The sequence below is a fragment of the Ranitomeya imitator genome, chromosome 1 (genome assembly GCF_032444005.1).
Source record: "Ranitomeya imitator isolate aRanImi1 chromosome 1, aRanImi1.pri, whole genome shotgun sequence".
Lineage (NCBI taxonomy): Eukaryota > Metazoa > Chordata > Amphibia > Anura > Dendrobatidae > Ranitomeya > Ranitomeya imitator.
The window spans coordinates 178,065,427-178,083,393 of record NC_091282.1 but is presented as its reverse complement, the minus strand read 5'-3'; the positions used below and the strand labels follow the sequence as shown (position 1 = coordinate 178,083,393).

General features: G+C 43.0%; 1 protein-coding gene across 4 annotated transcripts in view; it reads right to left on the bottom strand.

Moving 5' to 3' along the window:
• Positions 1 to 17,967, bottom strand: part of FER (FER tyrosine kinase) — a 485,813-nt gene that overhangs the window by 434,626 nt on the left and 33,220 nt on the right. The window lies entirely within an intron of this gene.

Below are 17,967 nucleotides of genomic sequence, written 5' to 3'. Positions count from 1 at the left end.
TCTACTGGAGACCTGGACTTACAGGAAGCCTAAGGCTATGTGCACACATTTAGGTTTTTTCGCGTTTCTTTCGCGTTTTTTCGTGGTAAAAACGCTATAAAAACCATTAAAACCGCATACATTATTCATCCTATCATTTAGAATGCATTCTGCATGTTTTGTGCACATGATGCGTTTTTTTCCGCAAAAAAAATGCATCACAATAAAAAAAACAGCATGTTCATTAATTTTGCGGATTTTCTGCGTTTTTCCTGCTATTTTATGCATTTGGGAAAAAACGCATAAAAACACACCAAAAACGCGTCAAAACATGTGAAAAACGTGATAAAATCGCAGTAAAAACGCATGCGAATTTCTGGCAGAAATGTCCGATTTTTGTCAGGAAAATTTCTGCCAGAAATCCTGACGTGTGCACATACCCTAAAGCTACCAATTCCTTTCTCAGATGGAAAGTAACCACTCATAACCACTGAGGAGAGGAATTCCCAGTCATGGCCGGTACCTGCATATTTGCAGTAACTGCTCCAATGGCCATATTTTTAAAAGACAGGCTGATGACTTGAGAACTTGTTTCCTTGAGAGCGGCTACTCCAATAAAATCCTCAATAAAGTCTTAAACTTGTTAACTCCACTGACTCAAACTAAAGAAATGTATATTACGAGGTTCATCATTACTTAGTAATGGGGCATAGAAGGTAAGAAATATTATAGAAAGACATTGGCCAATTCTGGAAATGGACAAGGACATCAAGGAAAGGCTGGGCCAGCATCCGCACGTCAACTACAGAAAGAGCAAGTCTCTAAGAGACGGGTAGGTGCACGGTCATTCCTATGTATGTGGTCTCAAATATGTAGGCAAGACCTGCTGAGAATTGAGGCACAGTATAGGAGACCATCAGGGATACATAGAACATGACAGGGACACCACATTGGCCAGACATGTGAACTTGGTACATGGGGGTGATAAGACGGTCTAAACTTTACGACCATTGACAAGATGCAGACCTGTAAAAGGGGGTGGCTGGGATTGATTGATCTTGCAGAGGGCAAACAAGTCTATATTCCGCCTGGAGACAATGTCACCCCAAGGACTAAAACAACTTAGTGACTTTTTGTGACTTGCATGATTACGTGTAAATCCTTTTTTCCCCTCGTCACCACCCTCTTCAATTCTCAATAATGGACACAACTTAAAAACTTTACCTAACATATGCATTGTCCTTTTTGGTTAAATTATGCAAGATTCCTTTTTTTCCCCACGATGGCTCAAAGACAGAAAATAACCATTAATTTAATACTTATATTGTGTATGTGAATTGGGATTTATCTACTATGATGTTTTTCTCGTATGACATATCCTGTCATTTACTTATTTAGGACAATATAGTAGGTTACACGTTAAATGGTGTGCCTAGGTACATCAATTGTGAATATGCGGTTTATAGTACTTAAAGTACACCGCTATCTCATCTTACTGGGGGTATGCATGTACGTGAACGGTGTTTGGAAGACTTGACGCATCCCTCAAAATTTAGGAGGCAGCCAATGAGAAATATGAATCTAGTGACACGAATCTAGTTGCCATGAGGCGTGGTTGGACCGAGTATGTCCAATAGTAATTCTGGTGGGGCTGACCCGTCATCTGTAACAGAGATTCTTCCTTGTTACTCAGACCAGAAGTGAAGCCCTTCCGACCGTGCCTCCTTCCCTCTTTGCTCCAATAGACGGGCTGTGACATATTTAAATATATGTTTGCTACATTCATACTTGTTATAAGTATTTTCAGGACTATAAGGACTATTTTTTGCTTTTTAATATAGTATAATTAAAAGTTAAGCTGTATCTGTACAATCCTTTTTGCTAATACTATCAGGTTTATTTAATCTCTACCGTAAGTGAGCACAGTAGCCATGGGAGGGATTATAAAGGCACTAGATGGTGGCCCGATTCTAAACGCATTGGGTATTCTAGAATATGCATGTTCTCATAGTATATTGCCCAGCCATGTTGTATATTGCCCTGCGACGTAGTATACAACACAGGGCCATGTAGTATAATGCACAGCCCACGTAGTATATTGCCCAGCAACGTAGTATATTGCCCAGCCACGTAGTATATTGCCCAGCCACGTAGTATATTGCCCAGTGACGTAGTATATTGCCCAGCCAGACAGTATATTGCCCAGTTACGTAGTATATTGCCCAGTGACGTAGTATACAGCACAGAGCCACGTAGTATATTGCCCAGCCACGCAGTATATTGCCCAGCTACGTAGTATATTGCCCAGCCACGTATGTTACAGGTTAAAAATAAACATAAACTCATCTTCCGAGGGCACCTTGTAGTTCGGTCACATGACCGTGACGTCATGGCAGGTCCTTCTCGCACAGGCGCGCAGGACCTGTGATGTCGTCGCGGTCACATGACCGTGACATCACGTCATTCTCGCGCAGGCCCTGTGATGACGTCACGGTCTTATGACCGTGACGTCATGGCAGGTCCTTCTCGCGCAGGGCCTGTGATGACGTCGCGGTCACATGACCGTGACGTCATGGCAGGTTTTTCTCCTATACCATCCTTGGCACCGGAAGCTGCCGGAGGTCACCGGAGCGTGGCGAAAGGCGAGTATATAATGATTTGTTTTATTTTTTTTTACTTTTTTTAACATTAGATGTTTTTACTATTGATGCTGCATACGCAGCATCAATAGTAAAAACTTGGTCACACAGGGTTAATAGCGGCGGTAACGGAGTGAGTTACCCGCGGCATAATGCGGTCCGTTACCGCTGGCATTAACCCTGTGTGACTGCGGGGAGTATGGAGCGGGCGCCGACTGCAGGTGAGTAGGGAGGGACTAATCGGACTGTGGCCATCGCTGATTGATTGCGGCAGCCATGACAGGTAGCTGCCGAGACCAATCAGCGACTTGGATTTCATGACAGGCAGAGGCCGCGACAAATGAATATCTGCGACAGACAGACAGACAGAAGGACAGAAAGACAGAAGTGACAAATAGACAATTATATAATAGATATGGAATAGGACAAGCATATAAAGCGCGTGAAATATTGAATGTGTCACCCAATTTCTAAGTAAATATATTTCTAAAGGTGCTGTTGACATGAAATTCTCATCAGATGTCAACAACCGCCCATTCAATCCACAAAGGCACTGCATATTACCCCCAAAATACCATACCAGCAGTGAAGTTTGGAGGTGGGAACATCATGGTGTGGGGTTGTTTTTCAGCATATCTAACTGACACACTACATATGATTGAAGTAAGGATGAATGAAAACATTTACTGAGACATTCTTGATAACAACCTGCTGCAAGCTACCAGGATGATGAAGATGAAACGAGGTTGGACACTTCACATAGCCAAGGGAACTCTTAATTGGTTTCAGAGAAAAAATAAAAATAAAGCTGCTAGGATGGCCCAGCCAATATAACCTGACATGAATCCAACAGAAAATCTATGAAAAGAAGTAAAGCTCGGAGTCCATGGAACCTTAAGGATTTGAAGAGTGTTTATGTGAAAGAATGGGCCAAAATACATCTGAGAAATGCATTCCACTGATGTCTCCATACAGGAGGCGTCTTGAAGCAGTTATCTCCAGCAAAGCTTTTTGAACAAAGTGGTAAATAAATTTCAGTAATTGTGTTCAATATTTTTCCCTGTGTCATTTCTCATTATTACACATAATTTATGGACATTTATGGTTTGATTTCTTTGCCTGTGTGGATTGGATGGGTTGGTAACGACATGTGGTGAGAATTTCATATCAATAGCACCTTTAAAAAATAGTTACTTAAAAAATTGGTGACATGTTCAATACTAATTTCATCCGGTGTATATAGCTATAGTTTTATAAGTAGGAAAGCATTTTAGTAAATATTTTAAATGTCACTTTTACTTCAATCACCATAATGTTAGGGTTTCTGCACATACACTGTGGACCATGAGCTCCTCCTCACTATGCTCCGCTCCATCGGCCTCAAGGACACCGTTCTCACCTGGTTCTCCTCCTACCTCTCTGACCGCTCCTTCACTATATATTTTGCTGGTTCCTCCTCCTCTCACCTTCCCCTTACTGTTGGAGTTCCTCAAGGATCAGTCCTAGGCCCCCTCCTCTTCTCGTTGTATACCGCCCCTATTGGACAAACAATCAGTAGTTTTGGTTTCCAGTACCATCTCTATGCTGATGACACCCAATTATACACTTCTTCTCCTGATATCACACCTGCCTTTTTAGAAACCACCAGTGATTGTCTTACCGCTGTCTCTAACATCATGTCCTCCCTCTATCTGAAACTGAACCTGTCAAAAAGGGAACTCCTCGTGTTTTCTCGCTCTACTAACCTACCTTTGCCTGACATTACCATCTCCGTGTGCGGTTCCACCATTACTCCCAAGCAACATTCCCGCTGCCTTCGGGTCATACTTGATTCCGAGCTTTCATTCACCCCCCACATCCGATCACTGGCTCGCTCTTCTTATCTGCACCTCAAAAACATTTCTAGAATTCGCCCTTTTCTTACTTTCGACTCTGCAAAAACTCTTACTGTTTCACTTATTCATTCTCGTCTGGACTATTGTAAGTCTACTAATCAGCCTCCCTCTTACCAAACTCTCCCCTCTCCAATCTGTCCTGTATGCTGCAGCCAGGATGATATTTCTCACCAATTGTTATACCGATGCCTCTACCCTGTGCCAGTCATTACACTGGTTACCCATCCACTCCAGAATCCAATACAAAATTATAACCCTCATCCACAAAGCACTCCATGGCTCAGCTCCACCCTACATCTCCTCCCTGGTCTCAGCCTACCACCCTACCCGAGCTCTCCGTTCTGCTAATGACCCAGAGGTTAACATCCTCAATAATCAGAACCTCCCACTCCGTCTCCAAGACTTTTCACGGGCTTCGCCAATTCTTTGGAATGCACTACCCAGGTTAATACGATTAATCCCCAATCCCCACAGTTTTAAGCGTGCTCTAAAAACTCATTTGTTCAGACTGGCCTACCACCTCAAGGCATTAACCTAACTAGACCTGTGTGGCCCATTCAAAATAACAAACCATTATCAGGTTCCTCGCATCATGTTCTCATACACTTTCTGTATGTAATAGCCCTCTGTGTCTGTACTGTTACATACTAAGGCTGTTAACTAGTTCATGCAGCTTTACATGAACGTCCGAACAACGAAAGCAATTGTTACCATCCACCTCTCGTGTCTCCCTTTATCTTATAGATTGTAAGCTTGTGAGCAGGGCCCTCATTCCTATTGGTATCGGATTTGAACTGTGACTTCTGTTATGCTGTAATGTCTATGGTCTGCACAAATCCCCTCTATAATGTAAAGTGCTGCGGAATATGTTTGCGCTATTTAAATAAAAACTTATGATTATTATTATTATACATGCATTACCAGATGCAATGTACGGTGTAGCTCTGTGCACATTAAGGTTTTGAATCTTAAAAGATTTAGACACCTTGCAGGACACGATTGATTTTACTTAAATGCATGTATTTCGGGCAAGAAAAATTGGACAACCAAGACTACCAAAGCATAGTGTGCATAAAATAGTGAATAAACTAGTGGTCTCAAACAAGTGGTCAGCGGGCTGCATTCAGCCATTGAGATTTTATTCTGCGGCCCGCAGGACATAGGAGCCTCAGAGACTAGTAGCATAATGATAACCAGGCCGAGGATGCTAGAGCCTTCATAAGCTGAATGTCAGACCTCAGACCACTGACACTCACTCAGCTGAAGTGCAGAGTAGAGAGCAACCGGCTTCATTCACTGCAATAGTTACACAAGCCACCGGCTTCATTCACTGCAATAGTTACACAAGCCACCGGCTTCATTCACTGCAATAGTTACACAAGCCACCGGCTTCATTCACTGCAATAGTTCCACAAGCCACCAGCTTCATTCACCGCAATAGTTCCACAAGCCACCAGCTTCATTCACTGCAATAGTTCCGCAAGCCACCGGCTTCATTCACTGCAATAGTTACACAAGCCACCGGCTTCATTCACTGCAATAGTTCCACAAGCCACCGGCTTCATTCACTGCAAGAGTTACACAAGCCACCGGCTTCATTCACTGCAATAGTTCCACAAGCCACCGGCTTCATTCACTGCAATAGTTCCACAAGCCACCGGCTTCATTCACTGCAAGAGTTACACAAGCCACCGGCTTCATTCACTGCAATAGTTACACAAGCCATCGGCTTCATTCACTGCAATAGTTACACAAGCCACCGGCTTCATTCACTGCAAGAGTTACACAAGCCACCGGCTTCATTCACTGCAATAGTTACACAAGCCATCAGCTTCATTCACTGCAATAGTTATACAAGCCATCGGCTTCATTCACTGCAATAGTTATACAAGCCATCGGCTTCATTCACTGCAATAGTTATACAAGCCATCGGCGTCATTCACTGCAATAGTTATACAAGCCACCGGCTAATGCGTGGTTGGCAGCGGATGTTGGCATGCCGGTCATAGGTAGTGCATGAAATCACTGCAAAGCGCCACCCCATCTCCACGTAGCAAAAAAGAGCGCTGCTCAGCATGGGAGTGGGGACAGGTGAGTAGAATTGTTTTTTTGTGTGCGCATTTAGTTTTTTATATATGTATGTGAGTAGCAGCAAAATGAAAGACATTATTACAGGATGAGGGACAATACATTAATAGTTGCCATGGTAACCCAAGAACAAGTAATAGCCAGCTACGGTGGCCTGTTATGCCCTGCAATAAATAGGGTCTAGCAGGTGAAGTGTCAGGGTAAAACTGGTACTGGATACTCGTCCCGCAATACACAAGTATTGCAGAATGTTAGATCCACAATCAGGCAAGTAAAAGTTAAATCATTATTTGGTGACTAGGTAAAGAATTTTAAAAAAATAAAAAAATATTTTGCAGCTTAAAACGTAAAAAGAATATATGCAAATTTGTAATTGTTGTGTCTAGAATTATCCAATCTATAAAACTGCACCATAACCCATAAAATGACAGTGAGAAAATAAATACACATAAAAATGTAGCTTTTTCATTACGACGACACACAAAATTGACACAACAGATCAAAAAGTCATATAGTAAAAAGCAAAAATGGTGTCACTGAACAGATCATCTCGTTCCACAAGGAATGCAGCTGGTTAACTCCACTGTGAGGTCCATTTAATTGGCTGAGTAAAAAAGGTTCTAACACCTTGTTACAGTGCAGATTCAGTTTTAAAATGAGTTGTTACATTTAAAATCTTGGTTTGATAAGCAGCATCCGCTCCTTAATCTGATGTGTGAAACTTTCCTTCCTGCTTGTATCTCCTCGTTTCTCTGATACATAGTAACATAGTAACATAGTTAGTAAGGCCGAAAAAAGACATTTGTCCATCCAGTTCAGCCTATATTCCATCATAATAAATCCCCAGATCTACGTATTGTATGATACAATATTGTTCTGCTCCAGGAAGACATCCAGGCCTCTCTTGAACCCCTCGACTGAGTTCGCCATCACCACCTCCTCAGGCAAGCAATTCCAGATTCTCACTGCCCTAACAGTAAAGAATCCTCTTCTATGTTGGTGGAAAAACCTTCTCTCCTCCAGACGCAAAGAATGCCCCCTTGTGCCCGTCACCTTCCTTGGTATAAACAGATCCTCAGCGAGATATTTGTATTGTCCCCTTATATACTTATACATGGTTATTAGATCGCCCCTCAGTCGTCTTTTTTCTAGACTAAATAATCCTAATTTCGCTAATCTATCTGGGTATTGTAGTTCTCCCATCCCCTTTATTAATTTTGTTGCCCTCCTTTGTACTCTCTCTAGTTCCATTATATCCTTCCTGAGCACCGGTGCCCAAAACTGGACACAGTACTCCATCTGCGGTCTAACTAGGGATTTGTACAGAGGCAGTATAATGCTCTCATCATGTGTATCCAGACCTCTTTTAATGCACCCCATGATCCTGTTTGCCTTGGCAGCTGCTGCCTGGCACTGGCTGCTTCAGGTAAGTTTATCATTAACTAGGATCCACAAGTCCTTCTCCCTTATCAGATTTACCCAGTGGTTTCCCGTTCAGTGTGTAATGGTGATATTGATTCCTTCTTCCCATGTGTATAACCTTACATTTATCATTGTTAAACCTCATCTGCCACCTTTCAGCCCAAGTTTAGAACTTATCCAGATCCATCTGTAGCAGAATACTATCTTCTCTTGTATTAACTGCTTTACATAGTTTTGTATCATCTGCAAATATCGATATTTTACTGTGTAAACCTTCTACCAGATCATTAATGAATATGTTGAAGAGAACAGGTCCCAATACCGACCCCTGCGGTAGCCCACTGGTCACAGCGACCCAGTTAGAGACTATCTATCTATATATATAATTGCCTAAGGGTTTTTCCGTCCGTCTGTCTGTCTGTCTGTCTGTCTGTCTGTCTGTCTGTCCTGGAAATCCCGGCTCTCTGATTGGTCGAGGCCGCAAGGCCTCGACCAATCAGAGACCGGCACAGCATCGACGTAGAAATCCCGCGCTTCTGATTGGTCGAGGCCGCCAGGCCTCGACCAATCAGAGACGGGCACAGCGACGATGATGTCATAATGGTTGCCATGGCGACGATGATGTCATAAAGGTTGCCTCGACCAATCAGCGACGGGAACAGTCTGCCGCGAATTCTGGAATCATCATTGTCCATATACTACGGGGACATGCATATTCTAGAATACCCGATGCGTTAGACATGATGGACATGGCCTGGCGGCCTCGACCAATCAGCAACGGGCACAGCGACGATGATGTCATAAAGGACGTAGAAATCCCGCGTCTGATTGGTCGAGGCCGCCAGGCCTCGACCAATCAGCAACGGGCACAGCGACGATGATGTCATAAAGGACGTAGACATCTCACGTTTCTGATTCAGCGACGGGCACTGTATCGACGTAGATGTCATGATGGTTGCCTTGGCGACGATGATGTCATAAAGGTTGCCTCGACCAATCAGCGACGGGCACAGTCTGCCGCGAATTCTGGAATCATCATTGTCCATATACTACGGGGACATGCATATTCTAGAATACCCGATGCGTTAGAATCGGGCCACAATCTAGTATATATATAATTGCCTAAGGGTTTTTCCGTCTGTCTGTCTGTCTTTCTGTCTGTCCTGGAAATCCCGCGTCTCTGATTGGTCGAGGCCGCCAGGCCTCGACCAATCAGCGACGAACACAGCGACGATGATGTCATAAAGGACGTAGACATCCCTGTCGCTGATTGGTCGAGGCAACCTTTATGACATCTACGTCGATACTGTGACCGTTGCTGATTGGTCGAGGTCTGGCGGCCTCGACCAATCAGAGACGGGCAAAGTCTGCCGCGAATTCTGGAATCATCATTGTCCATATACTACGGGGACATGCATATTCTAGAATACCCGATGCGTTAGAATCGGGCCACAATCTAGTACCATTTATAACCACCCTCTGCTTTCTATCACTAAGCCAGTTACTAACCCATTTACACACATTTTCCCCCAGAGCAATCATTCTCATTTTGTGTACCAACCTCTTGTGCGGCACGGTATCAAACGCTTTGGAAAAATCGAGATATACCACGTCCAATGACTTACCGTGGTCCAGCCTATAGCTTACCTCTTCATAAAAACTGATTAGATTGGTTTGACAGGAGCGATTTCTCATAAACCCATGCTGATATCGAGTTAAACAGTTATTCTCATTGAGATAATCCAGAATAACATCCCTCAGAAACCCTTCAAGTATTTTATCAACAATAGAGGTTAGACTTACTGGCCTATAATTTCCAGGTTCACTTTTAGAGCCCTTTTTGAATATTGGCACCACATTTGCTACGCGCCAGTCCTGCAGAACAGACCCCGTCACTATAGAGTCCCTAAAAATAAGAAATAATGGTTTATCTATTACATTACTTAGTTCTCTTAGTACTCGTGGGTCCCCACATTATAATTGGTGGGCGACACCGGGCGGGTCCCCACAGTATATTTGTCCCACGACGCCGGGTGGGTCCCCACAGTATATTTGGCCCACGACGCCGGGTGGGTGCCCAGAGTATATTTGGCCCACGACGCCGGGTGGGATCCCAGAGTAACATAGTAACATAGTAACATAGTTAGTAAGGCCGAAAAAAGACATTTGTCCATCCAGTTCAGCCTATATTCCATCATAATAAATACCCAGATCTACGTCCTTCTACAGAACCTAATAATTGTATGATACAATATTGTTCTGCTCCAGGAAGACATCCAGGCCTCTCTTGAACCCCTCGACTGAGTTCGCCATCACCACCTCCTCAGGCAAGCAATTCCAGATTCTCACTGCCCTAACAGTAAAGAATCCTCTTCTATGTTGGTGGAAAAACCTTCTCTCCTCCAGACGCAAAGAATGCCCCCTTGTGCCCGTCACCTTCCTTGGTATAAACAGATCCTCAGCGAGATATTTGTATTGTCCCCTTATATACTTATACATGGTTATTAGATCGCCCCTCAGTCGTCTTTTTTCTAGACTAAATAATCCTAATTTCGCTAATCTATCTGGGTATTGTAGTTCTCCCATCCCCTTTATTAATTTTGTTGCCCTCCTTTGTACTCTCTCTAGTTCCATTATATCCTTCCTGAGCACCGGTGCCCAAAACTGGACACAGTACTCCATGTGCGGTCTAACTAGGGATTTGTACAGAGGCAGTATAATGCTCTCATCATGTGTATCCAGACCTCTTTTAATGCACCCCATGATCCTGTTTGCCTTGGCAGCTGCTGCCTGGCACTGGCTGCTCCAGGTAAGTTTATCATTAACTAGGATCCCCAAGTCCTTCTCCCTGTCAGATTTACCCAGTGGTTTCCCGTTCAGTGTGTAATGGTGATATTGATTCCCTCTTCCCATGTGTATAACCTTACATTTATCATTGTTAAACCTCATCTGCCACCTTTCAGCCCAAGTTTCCAACTTATCCAGATCCATCTGTAGCAGAATACTATCTTCTCTTGTATTAACTGCTTTACATAGTTTTGTATCATCTGCAAATATCGATATTTTACTGTGTAAACCTTCTACCAGATCATTAATGAATATGTTGAAGAGAACAGGTCCCAATACTGACCCCTGCGGTACCCCACTGGTCACAGCGACCCAGTTAGAGACTATACCATTTATAACCACCCTCTGCTTTCTATCACTAAGCCAGTTACTAACCCATTTACACACATTTTCCCCCAGACCAAGCATTCTCATTTTGTGTACCAACCTCTTGTGCGGCACGGTATCAAACGCTTTGGAAAAATCGAGATATACCACGTCCAATGACTCACCGTGGTCCAGTCTATAGCTTACCTCTTCATAAAAACTGATTAGATTGGTTTGACAGGAGCGATTTCTCATAAACCCATGCTGATATGGAGTTAAACAGTTATTCTCATTGAGATAATCCAGAATAACATCCCTCAGAAACCCTTCAAATATTTTACCAACAATAGAGGTTAGACTTACTGGCCTATAATTTCCAGGTTCACTTTTAGAGCCCTTTTTGAATATTGGCACCACATTTGCTATGCGCCAGTCCTGCGGAACAGACCCTGTCGCTATAGAGTCACTAAAAATAAGAAATAATGGTTTATCTATTACATTACTTAGTTCTCTTAGTACTCGTGGGTGTATGCCATCCGGACCCGGAGATTTATCTATTTTAATCTTATTTAGCCGGTTTCGCACCTCTTCTTGGGTTAGATTGGTGACCCTTAATATAGGGTTTTCATTGTTTCTTGGGATTTCACCTAGCATTTCATTTTCCACCGTGAATACCGTGGAGAAGAAGGTGTTTAACATGTTAGCTTTTTCCTCGTCATCTACAACCATTCTTTCCTCACTATTTTTTAAGGGGCCTACATTTTCAGTTTTTATTCTTTTACTATTGATATAGTTGAAGAACAGTTTGGGATTAGTTTTACTCTCCTTAGCAATGTGCTTCTCTGTTTCCTTTTTGGCAGCTTTAATTAGTTTTTTAGATAAAGTATTTTTCTCCCTATAGTTTTTTAGAGCTTCAACGGTGCCATCCTGCTTTAGTAGTGCAAATGCTTTCTTTTTACTGTTAATTGCCTGTCTTACTTCTTTGTTTAGCCACATTGGGTTTTTCCTATTTCTAGTCCTTTTATTCCCACAAGGTATAAACCGCTTACACTGCCTATTTAGGATGTTCTTAAACATTTCCCATTTATTATCTGTATTCTCATTTCTGAGGATATTGTCCCAGTCTACCAGATTAAGGGCATCTCTAAGCTGTTCAAACTTTGCCTTCCTAAAGTTCAATGTTTTTGTGACTCCCTGACAAGTCCCCCTAGTGAAAGACAGGTGAAACTGCACAATATTGTGGTCGCTATTTCCTAAATGCCCAACCACCTGCAGATTTGTTATTCTGTCAGGTCTATTAGATAGTATTAGGTCTAAAAGTGCTGCACCTCTGGTTGGATTCTGCACCAATTGTGAAAGATAATTTTTCTTGGTTATTAGCAGAAACCTGTTGCCTTTATGGGTTTCACAGGTTTCTGTTTCCCAGTTAATATCCGGGTAGTTAAAGTCCCCCATAACCAGGACCTCATTATGGGTTGCAGCTTCATCTATCTGCTTTAGAAGTAGACTTTCCATGCTTTCTGTTATATTTGGGGGTTTGTAACAGACCCCAATGAGAATTTTGTTACCATTTTTCCCTCCATGAATTTCAACCCATATGGACTCGACATCCTCATTCCCTTCGCTAATATCCTCCCTTAAAGTGGACTTTAGACAAGACTTTACATAGAGACAAACCCCTCCTCCTCTCCGATTTTTACGATCCTTTCTAAACAGACTGTAACCCTGTAAGTTAACTGCCCAGTCATAGCTTTCATCTAACCATGTCTCGGTTATTCCCACTATGTCAAAGTTACCTGTAGATATTTCTGCTTCTAGTTCTTCCATCTTGTTTGTCAGGCTTCTGGCGTTTGCGAGCATGCAGTTTAGAGGATTTTGTTTTGTTCCAATCTCCTCACTGTGGATTGTTTTAGAAATGTTCTTACCTCCCTTCTGAGTATGTTTTCCTGGGTCGTCTTTGTTCGAGTCTAATGTTTTTCTTCCCGTCCCCTCTTCTTCTAGTTTAACGCCCTCCTGATGAGTGTAGCGAGTCTTCTGGCGAATGTGTGTTTCCCAGGTTTGTTGAGGTGTAGTCCGTCTCTGGCGAGGAGTCCATCATACCAGTAATTCACACCGTGGTCCAGGAATCCAAATCCTTGTTGTCTGCACCATCGTCTTAGCCAGTTGTTTGCATCAAGGATCCTGTTCCATCTCCTGGTGCCATGCCCGTCTACTGGAAGGATAGAAGAAAAAACTACCTGTGCATCCAGTTCCTTTACTTTCTTCCCCAACTCTTCAAAGTCCTTGCAGATTGTCGGTAGGTCCTTCCTTGCCGTGTCATTGGTGCCAACATGTATCAGAAGAAATGGGTGTACGTCCTTGGAGCTGAAGAGCTTTGGTATCCTATCGGTCACATCCTTGATCATCGCACCTGGAAGGCAGCATACTTCTCTTGCAGTTATGTCCGGTCTGCAGATGGCTGCTTCGGTGCCTCTCAGTAGTGAGTCTCCCACCACCACCACTCTTCGTTGCTTCTTGGCTGTACTTTTTGCTGTCACTTGTTGCTGTGTGCCCTTTTCTTTTTTGCTTGCTGGTATTGCTTCATTCTTAGGTGTGCCATCTTCATCCTCTACAAAGATTTGATATCGGTTCTTCAGTTGTGTGGTTGGTGATTTCTCCATGGTCTTCTTGCTTCTTTTGGTCACATGCTTCCACTCATCTGCTTTTGGAGGTTCTCTGACACTTTTTGCACCTTCTGTGACCAGTAGAGATGCTTCTGTTCTGTCTAGAAAGTCTTCATTCTCTTTGATGAGTTTCAAAGTTGCTATTCTTTCTTCCAGACCCCGCACCTTTTCTTCTAAAAGGGCCACTAGTCTACACTTCTGACAGGTGAAATTGGATTCTTCTTCTGGTCGATCTGTGAACATGTAGCACATGCTGCAGCTCACCATGTAGGTTGTCACATCTGCCATGTTGCTCCTAGATCCTGCTGACTTGCTGTGTGTTTTCCTTCTTGTGTAATCTACTCAGCCAAGCTCTCTTGCAATAATGTCCTACAGGCAAAAATTCGCGCGCCGTAAGGCCCGCGGTTTGGTGATGCTTTCGAAGCAGCTGGTCCCGGCTGTACCCAACATAGTACAGTATATTTGGCCCGCGACGCCGGGTTGGTTCCCAGAGTATATTTGGCCTGCAACGCCAGGCAAGTCCCCACAGTATAGTTGGCGAGCGACATAAGGCGAGTCCCCAAAGTACATTTGGCCCTCGACACCGGGTGGGTCGCCAGAGTATATCTGGTCCGCGACGCTGGGTGAGTGCCCAGCCCAGCATCGCACTTTCAACTATATTGACATCTAGATGGGGATACAGTTGAAATCAATAATGGAGGAGGGAGAGTCAGCTGAAGCTCCCTCTCCCATCATTCCCCTCTGCGTCTGGCGACTCAGTGCAGCAGGGGCAACAATGTCGCTACAACGTGCCCGATGTACCGAGATGTGCAGAGGATCTAAAATCAAGGTTTTTTCAGCTTTTTTTTTTTCCAAAATTTGTGGAATATTAGACTGTATGGAGGACAATGTGGGACCATTAGACTGTATGGAGGACAATGTGGGACCATTAGACTGTATGGAAAACAATGTGGGACCATTAGACTGTATGGAGGACAATGTGGGACCATTAGACTGTATGGAGGACAATGTGGGACCATTAGACTGTATGGAGGACAATGTGGGATCATTAGACTGGAGCACTATGTGGAACCATTAAACTGTATGGAGCACTATGTGGAACCATTAAACTGTATGGAGCACTATTTGGGACCATTAGACTGTATGGAGCACTATGTGGGAACATTATACTGTATGGAGGGCTGTGTAGGAATCACAGTTGAAGAACCACACTGTGATGGGGTCACAATTCTTTGTCAGGAGGATTGAGGGAGGGGGGTACAACAGGGTCATCATACTGTGCGTGTGGAGCAATTCACTGTGGGCGATTCTTACTGTGTTTGGGGGGCACTTTTGTTTGCATCATACTTTATCTGTATTATGCAAAGTTTGTTATTCCATATTTAAGATAGACCATTGGGCAATAGGACTTTAGTGCTCCGACATAACATTATTCCAATATTTTATTTTAAGATCTATTAATTAAAATGTACTTTGATCGTGGGACAACCCCTTTAAGTTTATTTCAGCATAAAAAAAGTTCATCATTATATTTGATAAGAAAGAAAGTCCTCAATTGTAGACATTTTTTTTTCTTTTCATAAATATCAAAGTTGGCCCGCAACTTTGTCCAATCTTTTCATTTTGGCCCTCTGTGTATTTGAGTTTGACATTAGTGATGAGCAAACGTGCTCGGGTAAAGTGTTATCAGAGTATGCTGGGCGTGCTTGATTACTATTTTCGGGACCCTGCATGCTTTAAGGCGGAAGCCAGCCACAACATATGTGGGCATTACCTAACAAATAGGCAATCCTCCCTATGTGTTGTTGCTGTCTCCCACCACAAAACATGCAGCTGCAGGGACCCGAAAATGTTATCCGAGCACGCCCAACATACTCTGATAACACCGGAGAATTCTCTGATAACACGTTATCCGAACACATCCTACTCCTTTTTCGCAGCAAATTCGCACAGAAATCTGCATCTGTTACATAAGGATTCTTCCCACAGAAGTCGTTGAAGATTTCACCCCATTTATTGCAAAGGAAAATCTGGAGAAATAATGGACTTGGTGCAGACTTCGGATTGAGGCCTGCGGATGATTTATGCTTGGAAATTATCAAGAAGACCTAACGATTCTGGTTCTGCATTACACTGTGGATTTTCCACATTTCAAACTGTATGTGTCTACAAGTATATATAGTAAGCATTAGAAATAATCCCACGCCTGATGCTTAACAAGACATCTAAATATGCCTGGCCACATGAGCAAGAGCAGAACTCAAATTTACAATACTGAAAACTTAAAGGGAATTTGCAACCCATCTTAGGCCAGCCGCATGAAGCGACAGAGTCCCTTATTCTAGCAATGTTATCACTTACTAGGCTATTTGCTATAGTTTTGATTATAAATGATTTTCTTTGCTACAGATCTCACAGTTATCTAAATGTTGAGCTCTTAATATCTCGTCGGCACCAACAATTAACAGTTCTCTGGGTGCATAAGCAGAAATCTGCCAGTCAAACGTGGGGCATGGTTGGCCTACATGGAAGCAGGTTTACTAGTCCTCTAGTGATTATCTTCTACTAATACAAGAGTAATTTCATGAAATCTACAGCAAGCAGCCCAATAAGTTGAATCTCAAGAATCAGGCTCTCTGCCCCCTTACCATGCTGCTCTAAGAAACCTTTTCACAACATACGACGTATATTTACGTCATATGTTGTGTCCCTGCTTTTGAGGGGAGCTCCCACTCAGAGCCCACATCTTTCCCTGCACATGACAGCTGATTTAATCAGTCATCATGTGCCTTTAACAGCCACAGGTGGAGCGGTGCTCCACTCATGGCTGTTAGACTGTTAAGTCCGGCTGTCAATCCCTGACAGTGGCATTCAACACACGCCGACATGGAGCATGCATCATTCCACACTCCATTCGACGTGTCTGTGACAGGACTGTGCCGCGTTGATGGGTTGCCATGATAGCGAGAAGTCTGCTGAAGACCCTTGTGCCAGTCATTATGATCCTCCAGCACGTGGCAGGGGTTGGTAGGAGATCATTATTTCTGCTATACACACCAGTGCTGATGAACTGCTATGTAAGCACAAGTGATTGGACGATCTCAGCTTTAAGTCCCCTAAGGGCACTAAAAAAAAAGTAAAAGTCGTTTGTTTTTGTTTGTTTTTTAATAAAGTGGGAAGGAAAATGAAAAAAAAAGTTCAACGCAGTGTTAAGAAATGTCTGATCTATCAAAATATAAAATAAATTAGTCCGATCAGTAAACAGCGTAATGGGAAAAAAAATTCAAAACTCCAGAATTATGTATTTTCGGCGTCACGACACTGTAATAAAATGCAATTAGAGGCTATCAAAAATGGTGACAAAAGCAAAAAAAAATTCCATACAAATTTCCGATTTTATTCACCGCAAAAAAAAAAAAAAATCACGTTTGGTATCTGTGTACTCACACACCTGGAGAAACATATTGCCAGGTCAGTTTTACCATATAGTGAACACTGTAATTAAAAAAAAAAAAAAACAATTATGGAATTGCACTTTTTTGTAATTTTACCTAATTTGGAATATTTTTCCCGTTTTCCAGTACACTACATGGTAAAATAAAGGGTCATTCAAAAGTACAACTCGTCCCACAAAAAAAACAAGCTCTCATACAGCTGTATTGACAGAAAAATAAAAACTTGGAAGAGGAGGAAAAAAAAATGGAAAAATCACCTGGGGGGCGAATGGGTTAATATATACTGAGACAGCTTTTCTATGCCCATAAAGTAATGAAAGGGAACCAACTGCCCAACTGCGGGCAAAGCCGAAAAGCATTAGAGCGCATGCGCCGGCGCATTATGTCCCGGAAGTATTTCGCTGTGTTCTGGAACATAGTGTGCAGGTGCATGCGCACTTAATGCTTTTCGGCTTTGCCCGCAGTTGGGCAAAGCATACTGCGCGTGCGCAAGGCAAGATTGCTTTGTGCACGAGTGTTCTACGGAGGAAAGCGAATCAACTTCCAGACAATATTGCGGCCAGCGGGAAAGGAAGGGGTGAATAAAAGACCCGAAAACACCGCCCATTGGACTGAAAAAAGGGCCCGCCAAATTCAGGTGACAGGTTCCCTTTAATGTCAAATCTGATAGCAG